General features: G+C 36.2%; 1 protein-coding gene across 4 annotated transcripts in view; it reads left to right on the top strand.

Annotated features, from left to right (window-relative positions):
• LOC106091895 (broad-complex core protein isoforms 1/2/3/4/5) overlaps window positions 1-16,561 on the top strand; it is an 889,290-nt gene that overhangs the window by 241,030 nt on the left and 631,699 nt on the right. The gene's annotated exons all lie outside the window — the stretch shown is intronic.

Below are 16,561 nucleotides of genomic sequence, written 5' to 3'. Positions count from 1 at the left end.
GAAAACCCCATATTTGTGATGCATAAAACATTACTGATCTGGCGCATGCTGTGAAAATCTTCAATTTATTAGTTTTGGATATCCCAGGATGGGCAAAATATCTCGACCATGTTGAATTTATAGCCATTTTTGGAAAACAAAAGGTTAGTCTGTGAGGGAGTATTGAATGATAAATTGTATGCAAGTTCAACTCCAAGATAAGTGTATCGGTTTACAATCTCAATCTCTTAATGCCATTTCAGACTTGTCTTTGTTCGACTTCCTCTACGAAAAAAAGTATCCTCAATTTCAATAAGTTGACTTTTAAACCGCATTTAGGGCAATACCCTTGCAAAGAGTTTATCATCGTTTGTAAACCATTGGGGGAATCAGATAGAATTACTTACGGCGTTAACAAATTTTTTCAACGGCTTGTTACTCTGTAATTGATTTCTTTCTTCTGTCAGTTATTAGCTGTTACTTTTAGCTTACTTTAGAAAAAAAGTGCGCGAAATTTTGTTTATATATGTTTGTTTGGCGCCAACTATAATATGGGTACCACATGTATTGAAAGAAATTCATTTAACAAACCGAATCAACGCTTGTAATATGCACCTTAAACGCAATGAATTCGATCCGTTTTTAAAATGAATCATAACTTGAGATGAAAAATGGATTGTTTACAACAACGTTAGTCGAAAACGATCATGGTCCAAGCATGGTGAACCAGCTCAAACCACTTCAAAGGCTGATATCCACCAAAAGAAGGTTATGCTATCTGTTTGGTGGGATTGGAAGGGTGTGGTATATTTTGAGCTGCTTCCAAGGAACCAAACGATTAATTCGGATGTTTACTGTCAACAATTGGACAAATTGAATACAGCCATCAAGGATAAGCGACCAGAATTGGTCAATCGTAAAGGTGTCATATTCCACCAGGACAACGCTAGACCGCACACATTTTTGGTCACTCGCCAAAAACTGAGTGAGCTTGGCTGGGAACTTTTGATGCATCCACCATATAGCCCTGTCCTTGCACCATCAGACTACCATTTATTTCGATCTTTGCAGAACTCCTTAAATGGTAAAACTTTCGGCAATGATGAGGCTATAAAATCGCACTTGGTTCAGTTTTTTGCAGATAAAGGCCAGAAGTTCTATGAGCGTGGAATACTAAACTTGCCAGGAAGATGGCAAAAGGTTATTGAACAAAATGGCAATTATATATTTGATTAAAGTTCATTCTAAGTTTTATTAAAAATGCATTTACTTTCTTTTAAAAAATCCGCAATTACTTTTTGTGCAACCCAATACAATGAAAACAGTGTCGGACTTGGAATACATCCCTGTTTCTCATCCCAGTTTACGCTAAATGCCTTCGAAAAACTACAACCGTCCCAAAGCTTTGTAGTTGTATTATTATACCGACCTTGTAATATTCTTATTATCTTCGTATATAAACCCATACCTGATAAATTGTAAAAAAGGCTGTTTCTAGGTATCAAATCGAATGCTGTCGAAGGTCGACGGAAAAACTATAAGTTCATATTGAGACATACAGTATTCACAAGGTTAAAAATGTTATCAACCGTTGAATATTCCTTCCTAAAACCTGCCTGAAATTCGTTAAAAATGTTTTCACGTTCGAGCCAACCTGCAATGCGATTTAATAGGATGGTATTGAAAATTTTCGAGATTGTATCCATGAGCGATAATCCTCTATAATTTGAAGCAATGTAAGGATCGCCTTTTTTAAAAGGGGAATCAAGATAGATTGTGTGAAGGATATTGATATGTTCATATGTAAAAAATCCTATTAAAATAAGAAGAACATCTTTCAAAAAATTATGGGGAGCATACTTATAAAACTTGTACGGTATGCCGTCCTGCACTGGTGACTTGTTTGTCTTTAGCTTCCTAAGGGCATTGAGTAATTCGACGAATTTTATGGGTGAATCTAGGAAGGGGTCCAATAATACAAAATCTGTTCAAACTGACTTGACCCAAATATTTGTATTCGAATGTCATTGTGGAAATCAGCAGTTTGTAGTTTTTTCGATTTGTCAAAACTAAGGAAGTAGTGTTGGCCCGATTTTTGTGTACCCGTTACCTTAAATCGCATCTGTAAAATACTATGTTGTATGTTGGACATACATTAATGAAATGTACATTGACAACTTCAGCCCAATCATCAAAAATTTTGCATAGCAACCCAATACAGTTGCAATGCTAAGATTTATAAATTTAGGACTGATTCAGATCATATGTGATAGGGATCAGAGATAGACTGTTGGAAACGATGGAGTGCAAAAATTATTACAAAAATGTCAAATATTTTTAAAGGCGCAATCAATCTAAAACAATGATGTCGAAACTAAACAAACATCAGAGCTTTTTTGGGTTTTATGACGTTTACTATTTTTTATATGTTTTAAGCAATTATATGACGTTTTCGAGTTTTTGAAATTTTTGACAGTCGAAAACCTAACAAATAAAGCGGCATTAAGTTCGGCCTGGCCGAATCGGAAATTCGGTATATATATTATATATGGACCATACTTGGCTTGGGTATCGTGTGACGGGAATTTGTTCCAAAATTCAGCGTAATCGGGTAATTGACCACCCAAAATCGGCAGATCGGTCTATATGACAGCAGTTTCGGAATATGGTGCGATCTGAACCATATTCGGTTCGGTCATCGGAGGGACTTGCCTAGCTCACTGTTCTAAATTTCAAAGAAAACATGTGATAAATGCGGCTATTATATGCTATAGCCCCTAAACCGGTAGTTCGGTCTATATGGCTGCTCTATCGATATTACGGCCGATGTGGACTATAGTCTGTGTGGACTATACTAAATTTCAACAAAATCGAACTGTAATGCGGCTTTTATGGGCTTAAGAACCATTAATGGGAGATCGGTCTATATGGCAGATTTTTGTACACATGGTCCGATCGGATATTTCGGAGCCAAATAAAAGACTTTTTTCCAAAGTTTAGCGAAATCAGGCAAAAAATGTGGGCTCATGAAACAATTGGGGCTTATGGGTTAACAATCTAAATTGCGAGATCGGCCTAAATGGCAGCTATATCTAAATATGGTCCGATTTGGCCCGCGCGATTTCAACAGACGGACGGACAGACACACCAACATCAGAAATAGAAAATTATTGGAAATTTACGACGATCTAGAATATAGACAACTTAAAGGGTCGTAAATTAATAGTTCGATGTGTTGCAAACGGAATGACAATTGTTATATGTGGCGCCGAGTATAAAAATGCAAAATTCTAGCCAAATCGAATGGCTTTACCAAATTTCGGACGAATTTACACCATACTCAAATTGTATGAACATGGACCGATTCGGCTCATTTACAATCCCCACCGACTTACCAATCGACCAATAACAAATATTTTTTCGAAGCAAGCGTGATTTTGACAGACGGACGGACAACCGGACATTGCTAGATAAACTTGAATCAAGAATATATATACTTTATGGAGTCTTAGAACAATATTTCAAAGTGTTACAAACAGAATGACAAAGTACGTATAACTTCATTCTATGGTAGTTTGAGTGTTATGTATAGATTCAAAAACCGCTGAACACATTTTAGTGAAATTTGCAACGATGGTACCGAATGGTCTTGTGGTGAATATACGGATCAATGTTTGATATTTGAATTGGAGGTGGACCCTCCAATAAGCAAAAAACAAAACGACCGCCCCACCCGAAAGCCATTCAAATAGATAAATAGACCAACTATTACAACGTAGAGAAGAAACCAAATCTGATATCCAATTATGGGCCAAGCCTCTAGGGGCCAGCACCATAATACGATTGAACACCAACTGTGGCAATGAACCAACTTAAGGCTATACGTTTTTCTCAGGTGAAAACCAATGTTTTTCACGGTTACTTTTTGAAACACTACAAAAACCTCAATGATAACATACAGCTTTTATGAACAATTTTTCATAATTAATTTCATAACTAATGTCCTAATGAATGCAATCAGCATGTTTCTTTCTTCAAAATCTATTATCTAAAGAAGTAATCATGAAAATTTTTCGCTAAAGCGCATATAGTAGCACTCTTTAGGGGCGTGATGTGGAAAATATTTAGGAATTTAGATAGTAGCACGGAATTACTGACTAAGATATTTTTGAGGTTATTCATTAATTCAGAGCGCACAATAAACCGATTTGCTGTATTTGGATATTGGCATAGGGTGGAATAATATCCCACCCTCTTTTATCTGCAGATAAAATCAGGAATTGATTTTGAGTCTATTCGTCCAATTTCTATTGGCTTTGCGAACATGTCGCGATACGAGGGCTGCTATAGAAATTCCTGGCCTGATCATAAAAATGCAATTTTTTATCATCAAAAACGGTTTTATTGTTTTTTAAAGCATCCTCCATCACGACATTTACACTTTTGCATGCGCTCAAACCAATTGTCGAAGTACCTTTTCCACGAAGAAACAGGCCACAGTACTTTTTCCACGAAGAAACAGGCCACCATGTGCTTCGAAGTGCTTCTTCCACAAACAACTTTCGTTGGATTTGGCTCGACTTCAAAGACCCACACGGTCAATTATTGTTCTGTTTGGGGCTCATACGCATAGATCTACGATTCGCCACCTGTGACAATCTTATAAATTTATTTTGAAGCACCACGACCGTATTTTTTTACATTTCTGCGCACTAATCTGCATGAACCTTTTTTGAACGATTGGAATTGTGCGGATTCCAACGGGAACAAATGTTTTTACGGCAATATCGAATGTATGCTGATGGAAGAAATACCCAAGGATGCCTCTATCTCTTGGTATGTCTTGTAACAATCTTTAATTTTAAGTACACGCACGGCATGTTCTCTGGTTCACGAATTATTGTTGTCAAACGGATCGATATTGCACTTCAAAGCCAAACCGTGGATAACTTTCTTTGTATCGTTCTTGACTATGGCCATGAAATATTTGGCAAGATAGTAGCCTCGTGTAGAAAATTGCAAGGAAATTCCTTCTCCAGCAATCTTCATGCCATAGTAATATTTGTGGCAACCGAAAGGTTAAGAGCAGCGCAGTCATAATATTGTCCGTTATTGGTACGCCATTGATCCACGTACAAACTTTGTGCAGGCAACTTTATGGTTCATAAAAAGTCTATTCTGGGTTCTATCAGTACTAAGAGCAAATAATTGATCAAAACCGAAATCTTTTGATCGAAAATTGAATCCAAAAGAAATTTTTAAACTGTAAAAAAACTTGTGTTTAGATGCGGTTTTTGGGATAGTTGAACTCATTGGAACGATGCCAATTCGGAACTCCTCTCGTATTTTTAATTTTTTTCCTCCGTTTTATATGTAGTTTGAAAGAAGGTAGTGGTACCTAAAAGAATACATACAAAAATACAATTCGATTTGTAATACGTTTGCTGCACTAGCTAATTACAAAATTTAAGGATGATCGACTTATAAAGACTTGCTATGGATCTCTAAGTGAAAATTGGATGAATGGAATATGCAGGTCCTAAAATCAACTGATCTAACAAAAAACACAAAAAAATTGGCAAACTTTTTCTTTATTTCCCAACATCATCTCCCATTGGCTCTATACACTCTTTCCAGCGAATTGCTACGATACCCTGTTTTTAGAAAGAACAATCTATCTCATCATCAATCAAAATAGCCAACAAACGAAAATTCGGTTATCGTACGACCCCGTTTAGACTCAGCCATTCAATATTTTATGGTTGCAAACGAAGGGCCAGACTTCCACAAAGTAGAATTTAGCTCGGTTTTATATGCGTAAGACTGAGTGCTTTCAAATATAAGTATTGTATTGCATATCGGTGACCAATTTTTTCCATATTTACATGTTCACCAGGATCGATTATTTTTGAGTGTTTGAGCGTGTAAGTAAACATTTCAAACGATTCCACACAATTGCTAATAATTTTGAGAGTCAATGTCACAATAATGACGGATATATCAATGAATAATCATGTTGTATTACAATAGTGGGTCATCTTACATTAGGCAAAAAACGCACGTGTCTTGAAAGTAATAGGGGAAATGGACGAGGTTTTTTGCGTGAACGAGAAACGGTTTTTTACCACTTGAAGAAAAATCTGCAAGTGTTTAGTTTAATATGACATCAACGACTGTTTTGCTTCGACGGGTCATTTAGAGCTTAATACAAAAGAAACTGGATAGTAGGAGTGCAAAAATAAGTAATCTAATGAATTTTTCTATAATTGTGAATAAGAGTGGCTTCCTGTATTTGCTCAAGAAGTCAACTGGTGGGATCGGTTTGTATGGGAACTAGTTCAAACCGATTAGAGCGATACATTATATATATGTTGAAGATTATAGCAGAAATAATTGTGCAAAATTTGCTCATAATCGTAGGCTCAAGAATTAAAATCTTGAGATCAGTTTATATGACAGCTACATATAGCTGCCAAATAAACCGATCTTGGTTCTTGATTTCAAATGCCTCTAGAGAGCTCAATTCTTTTCCGATTTGGCTGAAATTTTGCACAAATCATTGCACATTGAGGAATGACTTCCAACAACTGTGTTAAGTATGGTCTAAATCAGTCTATAGCCGGATATAGCCGTCATATAAACCGAACTCCCGATTAGACTCCTTGAACTTTTAGAGGGTGCAATTTGGTTGAAATTTTGTATGTGTCGTTTTGGTATGACTTACGGTCTACATCGGTTGATAACCTGATATAGCTGCCATATAAACCGCTCTCCTAATTTGACACACTGAGGTGGTATTTCTCTATGACTTCTAACAGCCATGACAATTACGGTCCATATCGGTCAATGGCTTGATATTGCTCATTTATATATTGAAAAAGTCATTTAAAGAACTTGAAAAATGCGATCCATGGTGGAGGGTATATAAGATTAAGATTCGGCCCGGCCGAACTAAGCACGCTTTTACTTGTTTTGGTCTTTTTTGGTTCTTTTCCACTGTGCGGCGGAGGTAATGAAATGAGTAGAACAATGACTGTACTGCAGTATTTGAAGACATTTCAATTCTTGACAATTTGACAATTCAGGTCCAGATGGTATCCCTAGCAATATTCTAAAGCACTGCGCAAATTCCCAGTCTATTGTTTAATGAATCTTTACCAAAACAATATTTCCCTCTATTATGGAAAAATTCTTTTAATATACCCCAGTTTAAAAGTGGATGTAAATTTGATGTCACCAACTGCAGTGAAAGCGCAAAGCTTAGCGCTATGCCTAAACTTCTTGAAAAAATTATCATTGATTGTCTCATCAAGTTTCTTCACTGTTATCACGATAACAGCATGGATTTCGTAAATCCTATTCATCTGTAACAAATGTTTTGGAATAGACTACAATTAAAAACGATGGATTTAGAAATCGTTTGCAAACTGATTTTATTTATACTGATTGCGGTAAGGCTTTGATAAGGTAAATCATAGTTTCCTATGACACAAAGTCGACCTGCTGGGTCGAGTTTGTGTCATTTGTGTCGCACTAAATATGTAAAATCAAAAAATGCTGTTTCTAAAACTATTGAAGTTCTATCTGGAGTCCAACAATGTAGTCACCTATTTTGTTTTCATTATTTATTAATGATCTTCCAACCACTGCCACTTTCTTTCAAGTGCTTATGTATGCTGATGACGTTAAATACTTTAAACCATTCAAAATAATACAGATCAACTAAAATTACAATCTGACTGGCCGATTATACGACTGGTATCAACTAAATCTAATGAAGTTGAACATACAAAAATTTAAACATATATCATTTTACAGATTAAATAATTCAACCACAAATTACACTACAAATGGTTCGCCCCTAGAGTCTGTAGAATTAATCATGGCTCTTGGCTTCTTGTTAGATCAGAGGTTAAACTATAGATCATTTATATCTTTGACGGTCAATAGAGCCTATGGTTCTTTGGGATTCGTTTAGCGTTGGAACAAAGAGTTTATGGATACAATCGTTACGAGAAACAACCCTTGTAGGACCGGTTCTGGAGTATGGTTCAATAATATGTTGCCCTTATAATCAAATCCACGTAGGCAAAAAACAGTTGGTGCTATATTGCGTACGTGGGCGTAACTGGAAAGTTTAAATCTGATCAAATTGCCCACGTTGAAAAGTCGGGAACAATGCTGAGCCCCAATTTCATATTAAATGTTCTTAAGGGAAGCCTGAAGTCTGCGTTTCTATTGGACCACATTTACTTAAACGTACCGCTGAGACCAACACGAATTTTTGAACTTCTGCATGTTGAATACTATCGACCAATTTTGATGAACAATGACCCATTTAGACGATCATGTGTCGAATTTAATAAATATTACAATAAGATAGATCTGTGCGAAACCAAAAATTCTTTAAAGAGGAAAATTATTCTTTTGCTAAATTCGTAGTTATTAAATTTGGTTGTACATAGTCTATTCTGTAAGGACTTTAATATCTATTGACTAATAAAAAAAAAAAATCAAATGGCGATCAAGAATATATATGCATGCCTGTCGAATTTTAATATAAGAGTGCCTATCTTTTTGATCGGTTCTTCTTCCATTTGGCGGCCGCCTACCTCCAAGATTGTTCAAAGTTGAGCTTCATCGAAGTTGAATGGCTTACCGTGCAAGATCAATATGTTTCCATTTTCAAGCTATATTTTCGAATATACAGTCCTGTCCGTGTCCCGCGATCCCCCTTTAACCGCCTTTTGGCTGTGATTGAATGTAAGAAGAGTTGTCGAAATGCTGTTACTGTTTTCAACGTGAAAATTCATTTCTAGTGCCAAAATGCAATGCAAATATGCCCATGAACATTCCATTTAGGAACAGGGGAAAATTTTTCATATTCCAATGAGTGCTGTCCGATTAAATTTAAGCTCAATGATAAGGGACCTCCTTTTTAAAGAAGTGTTCGAACGGCGTGCCACAGTGCGCCCCTCTTTTGTCACGTGATCCATAATCTTGATCTTTTAAAATGTGCAGTCATATGTTGGTTCTCCATTCTAACAGGAATAAGAGAGTATCATTTGATTCTGTCGGATTAAAAATGCGGGGGTTGTGGGTTTGAAACCCACTATAAAAATTGTCAGAGTTAGATTTGAGACCACCACTATAACACCTAGTACAGGTGGGCTTATAAATTCAAGCTATACCTAGACCTTGTGTTACTGTTGTATACAACAAATTAAAACCATTGAGCCCAATATTAATGCTGGTTCTTCCAGCTGTCTACTTCGATAATTTTAACTAAGTTCTGTATAGGACCCAAATAACATACAGATGTGGAATATAAAATATTAAAAAAAAATTAAATCATGCATTATTCCAGCTTATAAATGTCAGACATACTACTTGTTGCACATTTGAGATTAATGCCACTTTCGCATCACGCCATGAATGCTGATGACGATGATCGTGTTGTCCGCATGTACTTCGTTTAATGATAGATTCATTCATTAATAAAACATTAAGTAATTTGAAGAAGAATAAAAAAAATTTACGAATTTCATACCTGGCATTGTCTTGCATTCGCACACTGAGAAGTCCTCCTCATTTTTCGCACAAAAAAAAAACGAAAAGACAAACGATTTTTTTTCCGGCGTGATTTTTATTTCACTCGTCTAGTTTTTTTTTGTTTTGTTTTTGGATTCGTTACTGCAGAAAATCGCAAATAAATTATAAATAATGTTTTTGTGATAGAATAAACCCGAAATGTGCGATAGATGCCATGGAGATAATTTATGAAAATTTTTGCTTTTCTTTCGTTTTGTTGCCTTCTTCCTGCTTTCATGAGCTGTCAGGCGGACTAGCAGCATTAGGTCTCTGTTGAACGAAGCATAAAGGCCACACATCAAAACGAGGCAAAGAAAATAACGAATTATCAACATCACATAAATGTCATTTTAATTATTTTCACTCTTAGCCAAAGTAAATAACACAAAGTATGTTCCGCCAGATAGAAGATTGCACAAAACCAAGAGAAAAAAACATGCATAAGATAAATGTGTGTGTGTGTGTGTGTTTACTCACAGTAATGCAAACGTGAATTAAGCTAAAATGCAAACTGTGATAACAAACAATCATTAATATTTGTGTTGATAGGAACACACTGACAATTTCTTAAAATAGGGGTTTCAGATAGAAGAAGGCAAAGTTCCTCTTTATTAAAGTTTGGGGATATTCACAGCTGAGAGTTTGCTCTCACCAGGATCCGAACCCGATCTTTCGGCGCAACCGTCGAGCACGCAAAAAATAAAACTTTAGGAAAATTCTTGGGACAAATAACCTTGTTTTGTTGGACAAATAGTAACTGTGTAACATTTCACTCCACAGATGAAGGTTATTCGTGAAATTGTATCTTCATTTCGTTTATGGTGGGAACTTGGTCTGCGGCACAGGATGGCCCCATTACTAGAAAATCGGAAAGTTATTCTAACTCAAAAATGTTTCGTTAACAGCAAGGTATGCTCAGCTGCACGAAAATATGATTTTTTTGTCTCCTGTGTCGTTACTATTTGACATAGAGCCTGAGCGTACTCGCAAAAATTAGAAAAAATAGAAACTATGTAACATTTTCCCCCACACTTGAACGTTTGTCGATTTCCAAATCTTTGTTGTAAAAGTCGTTTCGTTTGGAAATTTCTTCTGTGTTAAAGGATGGCTCTATTACGCGAAAATTCAAAATTTCTTTTAATTAAAAATGTTTTTTTTTTCTCTGCATTTGACGCTTTGTTACACAAAAGGGTAAATCGGTTGCTTAGTGTATATCTTGGGTCTCTTTCACATGGCAGAGAGTTTGAGGGCCTGAGCGTTCGTACGTCTTATTTTCGTTTGTTTCCATTGAGGAATGGTCGGTCAGTCTAAAACAAATTTATTACAAGAGAGTACCAATCATTGGATCGACTCAGAACAACTGTGTGATCGCATTTAGCTAAGTTGTCTGACTGTGCGTAGGACTGGCATACCTAGAGACTAAACTAATCGAAACTGTATGAACTCTGTTCAGATTTGGAAATAAAGCCTACTTATATATTATACGATTGGAGTAATATTACAATAATATGGGAATTTTTAAAACGATCCTCACAAATTTTGAGGTTTATAGGATTCTTTTATGACTGTTGATAAATTTTCTGCTGAACTCATGAGAAAAATCCTATATTCGCCGCAAATTCTTGCATGAATTTATCATAAAACATCTTGTAATTTTATCGCAAACAAAGTTCCAATGTTTTTAACAAATGTCGAAAATTTCGGTTATATCTAATGATAATTTTTTGCATTGCATACGTATGCAAGTAATTTCCAGTGCGGCAGAGATCATCATCTACGCCTATAACACCGAACGAAAGGGTTCATATACTGGCGAAAACAACAAAAATTTTGTTATCCCCTCAGAAATGCTGGCGACACCACGTTCGGATGGTAATAGAAAGGTCCCTTATCAGCGAGCTTAAAATGTGAATACGACATCGGTCGTTGGTATGAAGAAAGTATCCCCCTTAATTCCTAATGAATAAAGATCCCATTAAGGGAAATGGGCAAATTTTGCAATGCTGTAGGTACACGCAAAACAATAAAACGTTTGCAACATTTCCATGACAAACAAAATACCTTTTCTACGAAGTTTTACTTTTATTGCAACTGTACAACTTTTAAACATATCAAACGTTAGCCATAAATTATGCATTATTGAACGTAACTAACATTGTTTGTTTGTTTGTTTAACGTCTTCGTCTACGGTAAAAGGACCTTTATTTTGTTGTAAAACCAAAAACTCTTTAATGGCAAATGTATTTTGATAGTAGTAAATCATTATTCGTCTACAGAGAAAGGGTAAGTATTTGAGCGTGTAGACCAGTGAAAGGCAAAAATACTCACACTATTGCACATTACTGTGTACGCATAGAGGGAAATAATCCCAAGCAAGCCCATGTGCTTTCACATTATTTCAATTGGTTGCTCATCCCTGGCATAGACACATTCTCGCACACAACATTAGTTCTTGTTTTTTGTTTTGGCATCTCAAATAGCAGTCGGTATGTCTCGCAGCTCGGTCGAGTGCGGATGGTAAACTCGGAAAGTGAAAAATTTTAAAGTTTCGCCTAATGCTGCCATGGCCAATGACAAAAATTGTAAGAACATCAGACAAATGGCTGGCAGGTACTAGTAGAAATTCTTGCAATACTTACGCGATAAAGAAATATCCATTCCAAAGTAGGTGTTTAAATTAGCGGCAATAACAACTCCCAAACGAATTTTTTATTTAAAGCATAACGACTACAAGCAGCATGCTTCAAACCACAATGGAGTTTTGCGAAAATTGAAGGTTTTTTGTATAATTGTGTATCCTAACATCGAAAAAAAATCCAAATAAAAATTGAAAGAGTTTGAATTATCTGCTGAGATCTGCTTATAATTGGTAAACATTTGTGTTTGAAATATGTTACAACATTGAAATTGGCATCCTTTATAAACTGAAGAATATTTTTAAGATTTTAAAGAATATACATAAGCATGACGTTAAATCAAATTATAAATAAAGAAACACTAGTTGATACACCGAATAACATATCAAGAATGAAAAGTATTGCCAGGGCAAAAAAACTTCTTATTTGTCACAAGCTCAAAGTCCAGAAAATAAGTTTACTTACCGAAAATTTCATTAAAGTGAAATTAATTCTTTTTTATTTTTCGTGTAGGTAAACTATTCGCTTAATTATAATTGGCAATCGTTTCAAGTCAAGGCCACATCATTGAATGGCTCTTTCTGACCTGTATTTAAAAATCACAAATGTATTGACGACTTGTGTTTGAGGGTACATGCAAATCAAAATATGCAGCTTTTGGTACTTTTTCGCTTTCTCCTGCTGCAACCATTCCGTCTTGCAGATGTAACTCAGAAGATTTTTAAGAAGGTTTACCAGATTGAAGAGAATGCATCTTCTTTCTTTTGATTTTATTGTATTGCACTTTGACCTAACTCAACCTACCATAACGAATATTAAATGCATATCCAAGGTGAGGATCCTGTGATCCAGTAGATCGGATTATAAGCAAACAGATAATCAGGAGAATAGGGAAGCTGCTTTCTAGTTCATATCGTTAAATTCTACAGCTGCTAACGAGTCTTAAATGTTAAATTGCACAGCTGCTAACAAGTCTAAAATGAAATCTGAATACAACTCTTGGTGCATACCAGAGCGGGACAGCACAAAGCAGATGGTCGACAGTTTTCTCCTCCTAAAGTCGTTCTTTGCAACCATCAGTCTATTAACAAGTTTTCCAACAAGTCAGTTACCTGCCATGGCGGACACCATATTTAAAACTCTTTTGAGTGTAATATAGAAAAAGTGGAGTATGATCAGAATCGGCCTATAGCCTGAAATAGCTCTCATATAAACCGAGATCCCGATTTAACGTTTTGAGCCTCCAGCGGTCGCAATTATTACGCGATTTGGCTGAAATTTTGCATGATGACATCTGTTAAGAGACTCAACATCAACCACAAGTATGGTCCAAATCGGCCTATAAGCTGATATAGCTTCCATATAAACCGATTTCCCGATTTAACATCTTGACCCTCCACAGAGTACAATGATTATCCATTTTGGCTGAAATTTTGCACAACGACTTCTGCTATGACTCTAAATGCCTAGTATGGTCCGAAACGGTATATGTGTATAACCGGATACAGCTCCCGTATAAACAAGTCTAATGAAGTCGTTTACTTTACGATTTTATCGCTGAATTGTGGTCTCCGTTTTACTGATTTGTGGTGTTTATGCTTACATAAACATATATAAGAAGTGCACCAACTTAGGGAAGTGGTATTGAAAACAATTAAGGATTTTGTAAGTAGCACGGAATTCCTAACTTAAAATTTTCTTTTTAGAGGTTACTTCATAGTTTTTAGGGCGTACAACGCCGATTACTGGCTAAGGTGTATGTCCATGGTGGCATGGGGCGGGTTAATATCTGCACCCTCTTTTAAACCTAACCTAACCTAACCTACATAAACAAAAATTTTAATTTTTGGGAAAAAAAATAAATGGCATTCGTTTGTTAAAAAACATCGATTAGTTAAAGGGGGACCTCAAATATAAATATTTTTTTCAATCTTCTTGTTTGAAGAGTTTTTTAAAAGATTTGTGAAAAATTTCATAACAATATTAATTTTGGTTTTTGCATTTTTGTCCCCCGGGGCAACACTGCGAGGCGAACCCAGTTCACTTCTCCTGACATTTTAAAGCGCTAAGCGCCCCGGTTTCTGAATGGATAGCGAGTTGAAATTGCCAGTGCGGGTTCTATTGCCACCAAAGTCTAATCTAATTCACAATGTACCACAAAGTGTCTAAGTAAGTATTTAAAGAACGTATACCAACTAGCTAATTTGTCATTAAACACAAATTACATTGTTTGCTGCAACCGAAGTTTTTCTAAAACATAAAACTCTGTGAGATCAAAAAATGATTTTAAGCTTATTTTGCTTGTGGGTGTAAATTCTTCTCCCAACAAATGTCATATATTTTAAATTTCATAAAAAACATTTATTATTTAACCACTTTGGCTTTTTACTGGCAAATAGTTATTCAAATGTCTATAATTACAGATTCTCCAACTAAATATTCATTTACTGGGTTTTATGGTTTCGTTTGAGTTTCTTGTCTGCAGCACTTTTTTTAGTCTGCCGAGAATGAAGACCTGCCTGGTAGAGACGCTAAGTTGTTAATTTTATTCTTGTGTCTCACACAAGTTTCGGGCTTGGACACATTAAATGCAGTTTAATCACACTAGAGTAGCAGACTAAAAAATTGAACTAATAAATTTATAAAGAGCTGGCATTAATAAATTACTCGTGTTCTATTGTCTTATAGATATTTTTAGATTTTTGAAACTGGAAATGTTAAAGATGTGATGAGGAACATATAAAAATTGTTGTTGTAACAAAATACCACACTGTCGGGTGAGAATCTTGTAGGATTCATTGTACTAATATGGCATTTTTTACTATAAAGTAATCAAAGGCAAGGTGTATATGCAAAAGTAAGACGAGAACCACATATGCGTCTATTATTTTAGAGTCTGCATGTTGTTAATGCAAATAATGCAATGCAACAACAATTCAACATGATATTCTGGGCCCTGTCGACAGTACCCACCTTATCTATATTTCGTATAGGGAGGCCACCGTAGCGCAGAGGTTAGCATGTCCGCCTGTGACGCTGAACGTCTAGGCTCGAATCCTGACGAAACCATCAGGGAAAATGTTCAGCGGTAGTTTTCCCTCCAAATGCTGACAACAGGAATTATGCCATGGAAAAACTTCGAAGTAACAGCGAAATTGCGTTACGCTTTTCTCGAGCTAAAGGCATAACATTTGGAATTCGCTATGTACATATGGCTGTTTTGGTTTTATGTTTTTTTCCAAATATGATCCCATTTACTTCTTTCGAATGCAAATCGGTTTAGCATGACTCTCTCTTATCAAGTCAGGGTAGTAGATGCGCCTAAACTATAAAATCCCGACCGTGTCTGGGCAATACCTGGAACGTCTAACTCAGCTCACTATTCCAAACAAATTGGCCCTTCTCTTCATCTTTTTAGTGTCCCACTGATGCATTTCTGTGGGATAAACTTCACCGTCTGCAGCCCACTAACGGGAGGATCTTTGGTAATTTGAACATTTTTTTTTAGTTTTAATTATTTAAAGAGAATCAAACAAAAATTGCGAAATTAATTATCTTCGCCCTAACAGGCAAATAAACTTGAGAATTAAAAAATTCGCCATAGCCCGTCCGGGATTCGAACCTGGGCATATGGGGCAACAGCGAGAGCCGTTATCGTTGTCTAGCGTTCGAAGCCATCAATATAACTTCCAACAGATGTACAGAATCATGTACATACCATGGAAGTTGTGTAATTGTTGCCGACAAAAAATGTGTAATTACACAAAAATACATGCATTGGAAAAAGTACGGCTAATAGACAGGGTTGTCGAGCGTGGTTAATGTGGTATTTGTATCATTGAGGCGTTTTCGCAATAAATACAATACAAGTGCAACATACCAACGTACGGCCCTTGAAGCCACCACACCTAATAGGGTTGAAAAGTCTTCTAACCGAAGACGAAACATTAAACATTTTGATTTGAGTGGATTCAAAAATAAGCCACTTTCGCATACGCGAGTGAGTCACTATTAAGATCCTGTACACGTGGACTTACGCTGATAACTGGACCGCTCAAATAGACCTGCACGTCATCTGCATACATCTGTACTCCATGTAATTTCAGCCAGTCAGAGTTGAGCATGTTTGCCTATGACGTTAAAAGTCTGGGTTCGAATCTTGACGAGGATATCAGCAAAAATTACAACTTATCCTCTCCTAATGCTGGCGACATATGTGAGGTACTATGCCATTTACAGAAGCCATGTATAAACTTCGGAGGCCACCGTAACGCAGAGGTTAACATGTCCGCATATGACGCCGAACGCCTGGGTTCGAGTCCTGGCGAGACCATGGTTTTCCCCTCCTAATGCTG

This window comes from Stomoxys calcitrans, chromosome 4, assembly GCF_963082655.1.
Source record: "Stomoxys calcitrans chromosome 4, idStoCalc2.1, whole genome shotgun sequence".
Taxonomy (NCBI): Eukaryota; Metazoa; Arthropoda; class Insecta; order Diptera; family Muscidae; genus Stomoxys; species Stomoxys calcitrans.
This window is presented reverse-complemented; position numbering and strand designations above follow the sequence as displayed.